Consider the following 17,898-nt stretch of genomic DNA (forward strand, 5'->3'; position numbering starts at 1 on the left):
TTTAAAAAGAGAGGACAGACTGAAATTCAGCATACCAGATGGCAAAAAAAAAACCTGTATGAGCAGCCTATAGGCATATGGTACACAGAGAATAAACTAAGAGTATACTAACAAGGAAATTTAAACTCCCACTTTAAGCAGCATGTGAATAAAACATGAATTGTGACTAAAGGCATGATGATGAAATTCAAAGATTGTCTATGTGTAAAAGAGATTTAAACAAGGGGAGCTAATGACATGTAAATTTAGTAATGACATAGTTGCTTATATTTAAGTGGTTCGTTATTAAGCTGTGCTTTTACTTAACACATGCACAAACCTATACACTTCATGATGTATTTGTAGAAAATAAAGTTTTGAAACTAATACATATTATCTAAACAGCTTTAAAGAATCAAAAGCCTATGTGGTGCAATAAACAATTCAATAGTGACTATGGCACTGCCTGGTGGCAGTTCACAGATATGATCTTCCTACTGGGAAAAATTTAAATGTCTGCAACAATTACCCATTTCCCAGTAATCTACAAAATAAAAAGGAAAAAAAATCATTAAAAAATAAGCAATTGAAAGTTCCTAAAATCAAAGGATATTTACTTCCAGATTTGTAATTGACACATTTAAGTAACTGTAGTTTGATTTTTTAATGGGTTTCTTGAGTAGTCAGTGTTAAATGTCTAGGTCATGACAGTCAGTCTGTTATCACTGCACCAACTCAAACAACACACTTGGTTTCATATTTTTAATTCACTTTTCCTTTTATCATTTTAAAAATAGAGTCAAATTATTTAAATCTGAACTTTTCTTATTTGTATTACTCAGGGTGTGGATTTCTTTATATGTTTACCCTTCAGGTAAACTAATGACTCTTTTCTGATTTTCTAAGGGGATTCTTATGTGAATATTTTCAAAGCAGGCCGCAACTTCAGAAAAAGACCTAGTTTTCTGTCCTTATTGACAGGAAGGCAAGCTTTTGACACACAATCTAGAGCATTTACAAGATGAATCAAAGTGCTTCGAATTTCTTGTACAGAATCAAAAAACTCTTCTACTGAAAAATATAAAGTTTGCTATCACATTTTTATATTCTTAATGAGTTAGATGTGTAAATTTCCTATTTTACTTTTATATCGATCAACATGAACCTGGAATGATCTGAGAGTCTCTCATAAATGCAATCAGAAAAACTTTTAAGGTTGTTCCAACTTCAGTTTTGATACAGCAAATAGTCACTACTTCTGTTAAAAAAAAAAAAAAACTTTATTTGATGTGATTGTTCCACAAAATTTTCACTTATTCAAATCTATAAGCCAATATGTGTTGTAACTGTGCAAAACCTTTTAAGTAATGAATTCTAAGTAAAAAACATTTTGAATTATTGTCAGTATTAATGGATCATTTCAAACCCCCAAGTAAAAAGAGCAGGATGTTCAGGAATTTGGCGGTATCACATTACAATTTATCAAGACACATGTGCCAATCCCACTTCTTCCTCTTTTCCCTTTACACACACACACACACACACACACACACACACACACGTACACATATGTATTCATACACCAACCATATTCACTGCTGATTTCTTCCATTGGAAATTGAGGGGGAAAATTGTAACTGAAGCAAATTGTGCTCATGGTAATAAAAGGACACTAGAGAAAGTTAAGGCATATCTTTAAAATCTGTCTATCCAAAAGAAGGGAGCACAGCTCAGCTCTGCCAGAGGAGTGTCGGTTTAGGGGAGTAGTAGCAGAACAGTGGTTGAATTAGCCTGAACATGAGAACTAGACAATTTAGACTGAAGACATGGCTAGTAAAGCTGTGAATTCAGCCCAGAGGAGACAGAAACAAGCTCCAAATCTCTCCATTCTCTTTCTAGGAAAGTACCATGACCACAGAACGTGAACTCAGATCTAGAGGGATACAGAGGTCACACAGGCTTCTAAGCTAATTATGGGCCCCAGATCACATCAAATCAACGGGGTTTATAGTCAACACTATTTATACCCATTTCCCATATTAGGGAGTTACTCCCTTCCCTGATCCAGTTTTCTGGTCCTTTTCCCAGTCATGACATCATCTCCTCAGACAATAATTAGTATCCACCTGCATATCAGATTTCAGGCTCAGGCAAAAACAAAACAAATGAACAAACAAAAAATACTAGTATAGCTACAGGCTCTTTGAAATATAACTAAAATGTGCCTACTGATTATCTACAAAATGGGAAGACATCCCAACTCTTCATCTGCACTATTCCAGCCCTTAGGTCCATAAATGGTCAACAATTTTTTTGACTTTGTATGCTAATTCTCTTGTCAACCTCCAGGTTCCAGACTCTAGCACGACGCCAACCAGACTTCCCTGGATAGACAACCCCAGCAATGTGTCCTGGAGCTCTGCTTCCCCAGAGCCCTTCCCCACAAGGGAAAGAGAGAGGCAGGCTGGGAGTATGGATTGACCTGTCAGCACCCATGTTCAGCAGGGAAGCAATTACAGAAGCCAGACCTTCCACCTTCTGCATCCCACACAATGACCTTGGGTCCATACTCCCAGAGGGTTAAAGAATAGGAAAGCTATCAGGGGACGGGATGAGATACAGAGATGGGAATTGTGCAAAGCTATACCCCTCTTATCCTATGGTTTTGTCAGTGTTTCTTTTTTATAAATAAAAAATTTTTTTAAAAGAAAGTACCAGTGGCAGAGGAGGGACAAAAAAAAACCACAAAAACCAAAGCAAACAAAAACTTGTGCAGCAGAAGCAACAGGGGGTGAAAGAAAAATATACTAATAATCCCATCAAGACACCTGACTAGAGGCAACAATTTTCGTATGCTGTTTGGGTTCTTATTTTAACAGGTACGTAACCAACTAGAATTAAGCTGTCAGCATGGGCATTCTAAAGTTCTATTTCACAAAAGTGTCATATATATAGACTATGTTAAGATGAATCTCTGTGCAAACCACCGGTTCTCAGGATTGGTGGAGCAGTACCATCTTTTTATTTCAGTTTCTGTTATAAATAAAAAAGTAAAAAATATGGCCACTATGAACAGTGAAGTCATTATGGAAGCACTGAGCCCCTGTGTTACAAAACTAAACACACATATATGTATATATTTTAAAGTATTTAGATATAGTTTCAAATTAAGTTGATATTATACAAATATTTTTCAAGATTAATATTATGGTGAGATTAAATTATATATGTATACACACATATATATGTATATTGATGTCTGATTTAATGATCAATATAATATTTTAATTTTTCATTTGAAGATTATTCTATATAGGTTGATCAGTAATAATTTGAATGATACCATCAAGAACTTTCATGAAAGTGGAAGGTCTGGCTTCTGTAACTGATTCTTCACTGAACATGGGCACTGACACATCAATCCATATCCCTAGCCTGTTTCTATCTTTCCCTAGTGGGTAGGACTCTGGAGAGGTGGGGTTCCAGGATATATTGGTAAGGTCATCTGTCCAGTGAAGTCAGGCTGGCATCATGGTAGCACTTGCAACTTGACTGCTGAAAAGCATTAGGATATAAAGCAGAACAAAATGTTTGATAATCATGAATCTAAAGATAAGGATATTGCATATGAGATTTGGGATCTTTATGCGGAAGCTAGGAAGTCTATTTTAGGTATATTCCAAGGTGCCTGTGATTTTACTAATTTTTGCCTGGGCCAGACAGCTAATGTGCAGGTGGGCTAAATGTATTCTAGAAAGATTGTGTCAGAGTTGAGAATAGGACTGGAAAGCTGAATCAGTGCAAAGAGTAGCTCCCAAATATGGGGAAAGCACATAAATAACATTAACTGTAAACCTCTTAATCTGGCCCAGGGTGCATGTCTATTTATATTTAGCACACAAACCTGTGTAATCTCTGTATCCTCCCGTTGGTCTGAGCTCACATTCCATGGTCATAGCTAAGAACATTGTAAGCTGCACTCCTTTCAGGATCAGTCTTCCTCGAGTGGGCGTGTATGTTGACCCAGCCTCCCTCTAGAGAGTGGGACAATTTCTACTATTGCTGTTCTACATTGAGGTCAAGGTCCGGTAAAGGCCCACAGGAGAGTTTATGATGTCATTCCTACTGGAGACGACCAGTGATCGTGTAGAGAGGGGTCTGCTACAGTTCTAGGCCCACCATATCTGTGTGAGAATCCCAGGATTTAATTATTTAATTGTACACATATCAGTGTGATCTTCTTTAGTTTTACTTTATTTAATAGGTTTTAAGTCTCTTCACTCTAGGTATTCTTCATCTTCCCTAGGTTTTGGAAGTCTTTGATAAATATTTATTTGTTTATTTTAACTTCACTGGGGCTTCAACCCTCCAGCTTGATTTTTGCAGAAGGAGAGAGAGAGAGAATGAAGATGAAGTTTGGGACTGGTGCTTCTCCAGTGCCTTAGTACTTTCATGTAGCATACCTGTGGCTGAAGTTTCTGTCATACACATTGAAAGTTAGGTACTCTTCCAAGTGATCTATACCATTAACTCCAGTAGCATTTAAATAACTTATTTATTCATAATTTGATAGGGCAGAGATAACTTGAGAGGTGGAGGAAAGAGATACATTGAAAGAGAGATGTCAACAGAGTTGCTTCACCACTCATGCAAGTGAGGACTAGAAACTTAAACCGGGGTCCATGCACATGATAATGTGTGCATTTAACCAGGTATACTACCGCCCAGCCCTTACAGGAAAGGACAGTACATTGACATATCCTATAATGTCTAAGAAAGAAATACAGCTTAATAAATCTCTTTCACTTAGTACAGTATTTTTCCTAAAGATGCAGATAGTGAAGAGTTAGCACAGACAATGCCAAAAAAAAATATGTTGTGAGTTGTTGATGAGTTTAGGTTGATTTAGTATCTCCAGAACTCATTTGTACCCATTTAATGGCATCTTCATTGATGCAAGTAAAACTTTAATGATCATTATAGTATGCAAACTGAAATATTATAACAATTAAGAAAAACCCAGTAGCAATGAATCAGATTAGGCATACAGAAAGTAAATTGAAAGTATCTTAAATGAGAGAATAAATTCGTAGAGTAGTGAGTTTCTGGGAGGTGTGGCCATGGAGTAAGGGGTGGACAGAACTGACTCTGCCACAAATTAACAAATATCTACAACTATCCATTGTAACAAACCTCACCAACTACAGCTGAGACATCTGAAGAAGTACTGCAGTTTCAGGTGGGTTTTTGCATGTATGGTTGGGGCAAGAAGGGGTGTGGTGTGATACTGAAAGCAAACACACAAGATTAAGAGATCTGGCAGAGTATGTCACCATTTCCCCTGTATGCACAGCTAAGGAGTGCTGGCTAAGAGAAGATAACCTACAAAATTTAAATTCATGGCATTAGGGGTGTTACCCTACTGAACAAGGACACAGGATATATCTGACAAAATGCAGTCTCTTCTATTGCCAAACTAAGGCATACATAAAGGAAATTTGTGGTAGCTGATGGCTAAATGGCAGATTGAGCCTTGCTCTTCTGAACATAGCAGTCATGGAACAGCAAACCCCTGAGGCTTTGTCTCAGTCTGAAATCATACAGAGAAACCATATATATATATCAGACAACTCAAGGAAATAACAAGAAACATAACCCCAGCCCCTACTACCTACAACTCAACATATAAACAAAGGGAAGCCTAGTGATCACAGCACTATCACCACCTGCTGGTCAGCAATAACCAGCATAATAAACACATAAACAGAAATATTGCAAAAACAAATGAAAATGGAGAGAAATGAAACAGAAGGACTCTGAGAAAATATAAACATTGAAATACCATCAAAGACTACAGAAAGTTCATTATGAGGACTCGCCAAGAATCTAAGCATAGTATGGAAAGGCATATTCAAACGTTGAAAGAATGTACCACTGAGGACTTAAGAAACACAAAGGAGATATTTGAACAAAGTTCTCTAAGAAATAAGAAACTATTAAAGAACTTAAATCAGAGTTTGCTAAGTAGTTAAGAAGCATGAAGGAAAAATTTCAAACACTTTAAGTGTAGTGAAATATCAGATTTAGGAGGTAGACTGACTCATGAAGAGGAAAGAATACCTATTCTAGAAGATACAGCTATTTAAAGATGAGGAAGAGGAATTGTTTAGAAATAATGAAGTGACTGTGAAATTGAAGATTCCATCAAAATATCAAATGTGCAGGTGATAGGAATTCCTAAGGAAGAGGACATGATGAAAGATATAGAGATCATATTCAGGGAAATTTTATCTGAGAATTTTTCTCACTTAAGCAATCCTTAGAACATATTCATTCAAGAGGCAGAGTATATACCCAGGTACGTGAATGCAAAATCACCAACACTAAGGCACATCACTGTAAAACTATCAAAACTCAATGACAAGGAAAAAAAATAGCCTACTAGGGAAAGAAAAGAAGTTACGTACAAAGGTAGAGTTTTCAGTCTTTCATCAGTCTTCTCTTCACAAACCCTAGAGGCAAGGAGAAAATGGAATTACATATTAAAAGTGCTAAAAGAGAGGAAATTCCAGCCACAGATCTTAAATCCTGCAAACTTATCTTGTTGATGTTCAAGTTTGAAACATTGTAGGCCCTATGGACGCCAATGACCTACAAACTCAGAGTGCAGAAAATTAAACACTTAGAGACAATTTCACCAATAAGAATGAAAAATTGACGTAAAATTTGTCTTCTTTCCTATGATCTGAGAAGAGACACTTCATCTGGCTTCTGGAATGATAGTCCCATAACATTCAATGGTGATTCGTGTTTTATTTCAAAACCGACCCCAACTCATAGCCTTTAAGGATAAATCCTGATTTTTTTTCTCACTATCTTTATAGGATAATACTCACTAGTGAAGGCTTACTTTTAATACCAGTTTATCTCTGGGAAACCTGCATGCACACACATGGACACAATGCACACACACTCTCTCTCTCTCTCACACATACACATACCATTTATTAATTTATTCTATCCTTCAATTTCTATTCACAAATGTTTTTAAATGTATATTGTTTCAAAAACTACTTTATTGGGAAAATGTTGATTTTTAAGATTGTTGTCACAGGTGTATAATTTTACATTTCCCCAGGATAGCTGTCAACACACTACATCTTTCACCAATTTGTAATCCTACCTTGTCTAGGTATCCTCCATTCTTCTCTTTTGCTCACTTCCAATATCTCTATAACCAGACACCAGAATTGCACTGGCAGGAATGCCAGTGACCTACATGATATTACATTTAGCCACTAGCTCTCTTTTATTGCCTTTGCCAGATTTGAAGGGTTCATTATGCTCTTCTACTACAAACTTTTTACTTCATTGAATTTATAGAAGACAATGTCTCTGGTTATTATTGTTTCCTTCCCAAACCATTACCTAGTTTCTTTTCATCTGCAATAAATGTTCTAGGATGTAAACTTTTTTTCTTCATTCCTTTTTGTAATTTATACATTCAGTTGACGGTGTATTTTATCCCAAGTATTTAAATATCAGAGAACTAATAACTCTTAATTTTATGTTTAAATTACTGAGTTATTAAGTTGTAGCTAATTGCTTCCTATCTCATTGTTAGAGATAGATATCTCTACATATCTTCATATATATCACAGTTTGAGTAGTGAATCATCTAAAAAATTAAAATGATTATCTCAAGAAAATACAGAATATAAGAAAAAAGTAAGGGAGCAGGCAGGGTAAAATTTATTTTCAAAAATTTTTTAAATGAGAGTAGAAAGTATAGCAAATTTTGAAATTTTGTTAAGCATTTTGCAGTATAATTAGAAAACTGGTAATCTGTGGAAATAAACAATCTGAATTATAATCAACATAAGATAAAAATGACTAATTTATACTTACAGTGCTATTATATAACATTTGTTATTAAAATATATACAGTTATGAAATAGATGGGGTTTACAGTCTACAATATTTATACCCCTTTCCCATATTTGGGAGCTATACTCTTCCCTGATCCAGATTTCTGGTCATTTTTCCAGCCATGCCATCATCTCCCCAGACAATAACTTGGATCCACCTGCATGTCAGATTTCAGGCTCAGGAAAAAAAAAAAACTAGTACAGTTATAGGCCCTTTGGACTATAATTAAAATAAGCCTACTAGCTATCTACAAAATGGAACCCACCCGTCAGATCTTCATCTGTACTTCTTCAGCCTTTAGGTCCATGATTGGTCAACAATTTGTTTGGCTTTGTATATTAACTCTCTTTTCAACCACCAGATTCCAGATGCTAGCATGATGCCAACCAGACTTCCCTGGACAGACAACCCCACCAATATGTCCTGGAGCTCCTATTCCCCAGAACCCTGCTCCACTAGGGAAAGAGCGAGGCAAGCTCTTTAGGGAGTATGGATCGACAAGTCAATGCCCATGTTCAGCGGGGAAGCAATTACAGAAGCCAGACCTTCAACCTTCTGCATCCCACAATGACCTTGGGTTCATACTCCCAGAGAATAGGAAAGCTATCAAGGGAGGGGATGAGATACCGAGTTCTGGTGGTGGGAAGTGTGTGCAGTTGTACCCCTCTTATCCTATGGTTTTGTCAGTGTTTCCTTTTTATAAATTAAAAAAAATCAAGAAAATGCAAGATTTTAAAAGGCAAATTCAATAACATAAATGTTAAGTCACTTAAAAATAGAGCATCTGGGGAGTCGGACTGTAGCTGTACGGGATAAGCACAGGTAGTGCGAAGTGCAAGGACCGGCTTAAGGATCCCGGTTCTAGACCCCGGCTCCCCACCTGCAGGGAAGTAGCTTCACAGACAGTGAAGCAGGTCTGCAGGTGTCTATCTTTCTTTCCCCTTCTCTGTCTTCCCTTCCTCTCTCCATTTCTCTCTATCCAACAATAATGAATGACATCAATAACAACAATAAAACAACAGGGCAACAAAAGGGAATAAATAAATAAAATAAACAATTAAGTGTTACATTTTTTTTTTAAATAGAACATCTGTTGAAAATTAACCATTAAAATTTCATCTGGGTTCTATAATTATATGAAGTTCATATATATGTTTCAAAAATATAGAAATCTATACTTATTTATAAACAAATAAAGAATGAAAGATGTTCTAGTCATCAAAAAACATTCAGTATTGATTTTTTTTCTAGAGCACTGCTCAGCTCTGGCTTATAATGGTGCAGGGGATTGAACTGGGGACTCTGGAGCCTCAGGCATGAGAGGCTCTTTGCATAATCATTATCCTTTCTATCCCCACCCTAGTATTGAATGTTATACCCTGAGCAAAACCAAAACAAAATTTACTTTAGGCAAAATATATAAATAAGAATACTTGCTACATTATTTCTTCATAAAAATGCAATTGATTTCTAAATGGTTTCTAAGTTCTCATTATCTTAATTATGTCATGTTAGTATTTTTTATCTTGTTATATTTCAGACTAGGAAAACATTCTAATCGATACTTATTAAGGTGCTTTTGGAGATTAAAGATTGTTATAACTGTGTTCAAAGCACAAGATACAATAACTCAAACTTAGAAGCAACTCAGATGCCTAACAGCAGATGAATGACTAAGAAGGTTGTGGTATCTGTGCACAGTGGAATACTATTCAGCTGTTAAAAATTATATCATCTCCTTTGCATCATCTTGGATAGAACTAGAAGTATCATGTTAACAGAAAAGGAAAACACAAAGTGAAACTTGGACTGATTTTGGTTTATTGCACCAAAGCAAAAGATTCTGAGTATGGAAAAGGAAAGAGGGGTTGGAGAAGGCATTGTGGCTCTAGTGCATGGTGATTAAAAAGGACCAAAATTGGGTATGGGAGTGTCCTACAGGAAATTATTATGGGGAGGTGAGAAGTTATACACATGTGTCAAAAACTGTAAATTAGCAAACAACCCCTCACTGTAATTATGGATCAAAAGGCTATATCCTTAATGCAGTGTTTGTTGCTTTCACTTTTTTATACATTAGTTTCCTGTAACAGTATTATCTGTTCTTCATATATAGTTGTTAGAGTTCACATATATAGTAAATACGATCTAAATACAGAATTGCTTCAAGTCATCTTTAACACTTGAAGGTAATAAAAGCAAAGTGTAGACATCATCTGTATGTTCCTGCAGGTAATTAGTAAAAAAAGTACTAAAGAATAGATCATTGAAAAACATCAAATTTGTGTATTAAAGTGATAATCATAATCATCACTGGATATCAAATGTTTTCTTTTTTGAACATTTTTTTTCCTTTATGGGGGGATTAATGTTTTATAGTCACCAGTAAATACAGTAGTTTGTACATGCATAACATTTCTCAGTTTTCCACATAACAATACAACTGTTTTCTTTTATGAATTGACAACTAAGCAGTTTGGAGACAGAGACTGGATTATGACATGCATGCAGGGAGTCTAACCACAGTGGTTTCTCACTGAGTATCATGGAGTGATGGAATAGTGGATCCACTGACCAATTCATTGTCACCACATTGCAGACAACCAAAAACACTTCATTGTCTTCCAAAAACCAATAATCAAATTTAAACTTCTGACTTGTGTGAAAAAAATAATTTTTAATATTTTTGTCTTTACTTATGTATCTGGCTATATATAGTAGGTCATAGTAATAGTTCTATCTTATGATGGTCAAGATGTAAGATTGGATTAACAAATAACTTACTTATTAGTTACAAGATTAATAGGAAAAAGTACATGAAACCTAATATGCTTTTATTACTGCATATTTGAGTTCTTTTTATTTAGTTTCATACTTCCTAAACATTGAAAATAGATAAATATACTGTCTTATAAAAAAGAGGCCTTTATCCAGAATCTTAGAGTTAACATTTTTCTTTATCAGTGATTTAATATTGATTTACAAGATTGTAAGACAATCGCGTTATAATTCCATATAAGTTCCACTACCAGAATTCTGTATTCCATCTCCTCCAATGGAAACTTTCTTATTGTTTACCCCTCTGGGAGTATGAAACAAAATTATTTTTGGGGTACTGAAGGTGGGAGATCTGGCTTCTATAGTTGCTTCTCTATTGAACATGGGTGTGGGCAGGTTTTTAAAATATCAACCAGCCTGTTTTTTAAATATCTTTATTAGCAATTTAATAATGATTAACAATATTGTGGTATAAGAGGGGTACAATTCCATACAATTCCCACCAAGAGAGTTCCCTTTCCCCTCCCCTCCATTGAAAGCTTTCCTAGTTTTTATCCCTCTGGGAGTATGGACCAAAGATCTTTATCTTTGGAGCAGAAGATGTAAGGTCTGGCTTCTTTAATTGCTTCTCGACTGGACATGGGCATTGACACTTTGGTCCATTCCCCCAGCCTGTTTCTATCTTCCTCTTGTGGAGTAGGGTTCTGAGGAGGTGGGGTTCCAGGATACATTGGTAAGATTGTCTTCCCAGGGAAGTCAGATTGACATTGTGGTAGCATGTACAAATTGGTGGCTGAAAAGCATTAAGATATAAAGCAGGAAAATTTGTTTAGTAATCAGAAACCCAAAGGTAAGAGTATAGCAGATGAAATTTGGGGTCTTCATGTTGGAAGAAGCTAAGAAGTCTATTTTAAGTATACTCCAAGGGGCCCATGACTTTACTAACTTTTGACTCTAACAGCTAATATGCAGGTGGGCTGGGAGTATTATCTGGGAAGATGGTGTCAGACTTGAGGATAGGACTACAAAGCTGTCTAGGGGCAGAGAGGAGCTCCAAAGTATGGCAAAAGAATATAGGTACCATTAACTGTAAACCCCATCAATCTGAGCTTGGGCCCATGTCTATTCATATTTTGCAGAGGAGCCTGTATAACCTCTGCATCCCTGTCAGTCTGAGCTCACATTCCATAGTCACAGCTAGGAACATTCTAGGCTGCACGCATTTCAGGACCAGTCTTCCTCTACTGGCAAAGTATGTTAATCCTCCCTCTGGGGAATGGAGCAATTTCTGCCACTGTAATTCTACATTGAGGGCAATGTTTGTTGAAACCCACAAGAGGGTTTATGATGTTGTTCCTGATGGAGATGACCAGGGATGGTGGAGAGAGAGATCTGCTAGAAGTCTAGGCCCATCATAACTATGTGGAAATCCCAGGATCCCCTGACTATGGTTCCAGATGTAGGTGTGGCCTGGTAGTGACCAAAAGGGTCATCATTAAAGTATGCCAGTCTATTGGCCTTACCCAGCTTTTGTAGTCCTAACTTTATCTGACATGGTTGGATTTAGAGTGACTAAGGGAAGTGAAAAAGGGAGTAGGTGAGGAAGATATCTAGGTCTAAGTAGAAAATATTTGATTAAATACCTTATGGTGTCTTTTTTATATCTTTCTACCTGCTTGTTACACTTATTGAATCACTGTATACTTTGTACACTTTTACTTTAAGGTAAATATTTTCCCCCAACTTATGGATCTCATAGGCCCTGGTCTATATCTAGGTTCTGTAACTTTGTTAGGAAGTATGCCACCTGAACTGGAATTAAAGTGTCCTAAGAGCTAGGAAAGGTCTCATGCAAGTATAAGAGCTAGAGGGTTGACATCCCACATCTGGCATCTCTGGACACAGTTTGAAGTGAAACATGTCGAGGTGGCACTGTTTGCATTGATTTGGTTAACATCAACAGATGCTGTATCAAATAGTATGGGTCAAGAGAAGCATGAAAGAAAACAAGCAAAACCCCAGACTGGGAGAAATATGGTTTTGTAGAGAATGAGGAAGGTTCTTTGCTGTCTTTGGTTTAATAAGGCAATAGATAATATTATAACCAAATTGTCTTCGAACTTGATCTACTCTGAAAATCCTGTGGTTAAGATTTACTGTACTATACAAGACCTTACCATGATTTGTATCATTTAATGCTATTTACAAATAACTATACCTTATATACTGGCAAGACCAGTAACTTCTGGTCTGTCTTTCCCTAGAAGGGTAGGGCTTTTGTAAGGTTCTAGGACACATTGGTGAGATCATCTGCTAATGTGGGTGGTCTGGATAGCTTCAAAGTAGCATCTGCAACTTGGTTGCTGAAAATTGGTAAGATAAGAAGCAGGACAATTTTTTTATTATTCTTTTTTAAAATTTTTTATTTATAAAATGGAAAAATAGACAAAACCGTAGGATAAGAGGGGCACAACTTCACACAATTTCCACCACCAAAACTCTGTATCCCATCCCCTTCCCTGATAGATTTCCTATTCTTTAACCCTCTGGGAGTCTGGACCCAAGATCATTGTGGGATGCAGAAGGTGGAAGGTTTGGCTTCTATAATTGCTTCCCCACTGAACATGGGCTTTGACAGGTCAAACCATACTCCTGGCTTGTCTCTCTCTTTCCCTAGTGGGGAAGGGCTCTGGGTAAGTGGAGCTCCAAGACACATTGGTGGGGTCGTCTGTCCAGGAAAGTCTGGTTGGCACCAGGGTAAGCATCTGGAACCTGGTGGCTGAAAAAAAGAGTTAAAGACAAAGCCAAACAAATTGTTGACCAATCATCGACCTAAAGGTTGGAATAGTGCAGACGAAGAGTTGGGGGGTCCTCCATTTTGTAGACAGAAAGTAGGCATAAACAGGAACCCAAAGGTAAGAATAGACCAGATGAAACTAGGGGTCTTTGTCTGGGAAGAAGCTAGTAATTATATTTATGACAGCATCTGTTTGATTCATCATGAATGGAAGTCAATATCTCTATTCTAACAATTAAAAAGTCACATAGCTACATGTGCTATTTGAATGTTTAGTACACTTTTCTGACTGTGTTATGATTTAAATATTCTCATGTGGTGAAATGGATTATTTAGAAGCACTTATTTGATTGAATTTGACATTTCACATTCATATTGACTTCCATTCATGATGATGAATCAAACAGATGCTGTCATAACAGTTTATTTCTGGTGTTTTGTTACATATTTAAAGTAAAATTTTATAAGAAAGAGTAGTATGATTACTTAATATACTCTAAACTTTGTTTTATATTAATAAACTGGTAAATTATATCAAATCAGTTTTCAGAAACTGGGGCTAGATGGTGATACACCTGGTTGAGCACACATGTCACAATGTGTAAGCACCTGGGTTCAAACCCTCAGTCCCCACCTGCAGAGCAAAAGCTTTGAGTGGTGAATCAGGACTGCAGGTGTCTCTCTATCTCTCCCTCTCTACCTCCCCCTTCCCTCTCAATATCTGCCTCTATCCAATAAATAAAGATAGTAAAAAATTTAAAAAATGAAAAATAAGGAGTTTTCAGAAACAACATATGCTTCAAAATATGAGGAAATAAATTACTTTGTGGTTGAAATCTGGAGGCATCTTATGAAGGCCTTTTAATATAATAGCAATGAAAGCATAGATTTATATTTCATAAGTTTTTTCTCTGAAAATTCATGTTGTTTCTCATAACATGAAATAATTTTTAAATATTTTGCTTACATTTATTGAGCAAATATTTATTTCTCACTATTTGGTCAGAATTGTACTACATGGTAAGATTATAGTCCAAAGACCTACAATTAATTTTATTGAAATTATGCAGTTTTTTGTGCATTAAATTAAATTTTTTGTGCATAAAAATAATTTTTAACGTATGAATAGTCTTTTGCCTCAGCCTGACATCTGATAAAAGACTATTATTACTTTTTAAAAAATTACTAAAGGGAATAATTGTTTACAGTCAGCAATCAATTCAGCTGTTAGTACATGTATAATATTTCTCAGTTTTCTGTAAAACAGTCTCACACCCACCCCCCATCTAGGTCATCTTCCAGCATTTTACACCAGGACATGAATCACCCCTCAGCCCTTAGAGTTCTTTACTTTGGTGCATTTTCAAAACGGAGACCCCAAATCTTCATCTGCAATATTCCAGCCTTTAGGTTCATGATTAGCCAACAATTTGTATGGCTTTATATGTTAACTCTTTTTCAGCCAACAGGTTCCAGATGCTACCATGATGCCAACTGGACTTCCCTGGGCAGAGGACTAATGTGTTCTGGAGCCCTGCTTTCCCAGAGCCCCACCCTACAAGGGAAAGAGAGAGAGAGGCTGGGAGTATAGATTGACCTTTCAATACCCATGTTCAGCGGGGAAGCAACTACAGAAGCCAGACCTTCCATTTTCTGCACCCCATAATGACCCTAGGTCCATACTCCCAAGGGGTTAAAGAATAGTAAAACTATCAGAGGAGGAGATGGGATACAGGGCTCTGGTGGTGGGAATTGTACCCCTCATATCCTATGGTCTTGTCAGTGTTTCCACTTTATAAATAAATTAATTAAAAAATAATAATAGTCAAGCTGGGGAGATAATGCAACCGAATTGTTGTGATAGGTCACAGATTCAATCTCTGACACCACCAATATACAGAGCTGAGAACTGCTCTAGTAAATACTAACAATAATAGTTAAGTACTGTATAGTATTTACTATACTCCAGGTATTAACCTATTTTTTTTTAAGTTTTATTCTCTTAAAAATCTTATGATATACTATAAATCCTTTTTTATTAATTAGAAAACCACTGTAATCAAGGAGAGGAAATCTAACATTCCCCAGACATATATTTTTTCATGATTAGTCAACAATTAAAAAATTTTTTTTCTTTTATTTTTTTTATATTTTTATATTACAGAATTACACGTCGACAGGGGGTTTGAATCCACACCATTCCAACTACCAGAGTTCTGAATCTTCACTCTCCTCACTGCAAACCACTAGAGTCCTCCTAAAGTTGTAGACATGGGCCAGCCATCTTCTATACAACTATCTGTCCACATTTATACATAGTTGCCCCTTCTTCTGATCGAATCTTCTCTTCCCCTCTAAGCTACTCATGACATCTCTAATATCTCCATATGTCCCTCTAAGCCACTTATAGCATCATAACTACCTCTATATGTCCCTCTCCTTTTCCATCTCTCTCTCTCTCTGTGTGTGTGCTGATGGAGCTGGAGTTCAGAGCCCTCTTATCTTCATCCCAGCACTTCTCCCCCACTGAGAGTATGCATCAAGGTTGTTTATGAGAAACAGTAGGTAGGTAGGAGTTCTGGCTTCTGTAGCTGATTCTCTGCTAAGCATGGGTGTTTCCAGGTTAATCCACACCTCCAGCCTGTTTCTATCTTTCCCTAGTAGACCAGAGCTCTGAAGACTCGAGGGTCCAGGGCACATTGGTGAGGTTGTCTGCCCAGAGAAGTCAGGGTGCAGTCATGGTAGCATCTGTAGCTTGGTGTCTGAAAGGTGGCATGACCCAAGTTGAGACAAGATGGTTAATGAACAGGACAAAAAGTAGGACCAGAGCAGACAATATTAGGGATTTTATGGTGAAAGAAAGCTAGGAGAACCATTTTAGGCTTGTTCCTGGGGGCATGCAACTATAGTAGTTTTGTTTGAGTTTGGTACCTAGCATGAGGTTGGATGAGAATATTATCTGAGAGAATGGTGTCAAAGTAGAGAAAAGGGCTAGAAAGTTGGATTAGGGCAGGGAGTAGCTCCCATTCTTATTAAAAAAAAAAATGGTAGCTAAAATTAACTATTTACCTCCATCCACCAGCTCCAGGGCCCATATGTAAATGCATATTTATATTTAGCTCCAGAGCCTCTAAGTCCCTATTGGTCTGAGCTTATAGCTCATGTTCTGAGGAACACTGCAGGCTGCATTCAATTCAGGACTAGTCTTTTCCAAGTGACAGGATAGGATACCCACAACCTCCCTTCAGAGACTGGTGCCACCCCTACCACACAAATTTATTTTTTTATATGAGAACAAAACAATGTTTTTAAAAATATTTAATTATTATTATTTATTATTTAGTAGAGCACTGCCCAACACTAGTTTATGTCAGTACTGAAGATGAATATAATTTGCAGAACCATTATACTGTTTCCTTAGTCCATACAACGCAATATTCCAAAGTGTAATCTAGTTCAGAAACTGCTTCTCTTTTCCTATGTAATTTTTATCTCTCAGAGGCTGGTCTGAGGTAATGGAATTAATATCTTGCATTTCTCTCAATCTCAAATGGTATATTATGTAGCTACAAAATCTAGAATTGCTGCAGCCACTTTGCCATCATGAGGAAACTGGCATTAATGTGGTGTTCTAGCACAGAATTAACAGTGTAAAAGGCAGAGAAAAATTATTAAAGCTACCAGGTCTGTCATGGAATCAGTGAACCATGGATCAAACTGACTATAAAGTCTGAACTTCCATGAACATCTAATGTGGTGAGCTAACAAATCCTCTATATTGTTAAAACTCATCTGAGCAAACCAGAGGCAGATAAATTTACCTACCTATTTTATATTTGAGGGAACTAGGAAGAAATCAGATATTTTCTTCTAGGGAATCAATAAACCTACTAGAGTGAGTAGAGTGAGAGGTGCTGTGTCAATTCACATTAAGCCAGCTTAAATGAGTAGTCCCCAGCATACTATTCTGCTTTCCATATATTTGTAATGGAGGTCAGAGCAGACAATGTTTTCCCCCAAGATAACACTATTCACATCTGCTGCTTCTGTCCCATCTTCCTTCCTTCTCATCAAGGTGCTAGAAGTTAGAGTTTTTGAATGGAATCTGTGAACACTAATAGAGGCAATACAGTATAGATTCATCAATTTTGTGACAGCCTACAATTATAAACCACTTCTCCATAGGTACAGTATAATTGAAAAACTCACTGTCATCTAAGGAAGCAAATATGATAGCTATAAATAAACCACAAAATAATGGAAAATTTATTATTAATAGTATCTTACAAGATTACATAGATCGTAATGTATAGTCCTACACCACACCCACCACTAACATTCTGTATTCCTACCCTTCCACCTCCAAAAGATAGCCACCATAGTTCTCACAAGTCTTAGAAACAGTTTGCTTGCTT

This window comes from Erinaceus europaeus, chromosome 1, assembly GCF_950295315.1.
Source record: "Erinaceus europaeus chromosome 1, mEriEur2.1, whole genome shotgun sequence".
Classification (NCBI taxonomy): domain Eukaryota; kingdom Metazoa; phylum Chordata; class Mammalia; order Eulipotyphla; family Erinaceidae; genus Erinaceus; species Erinaceus europaeus.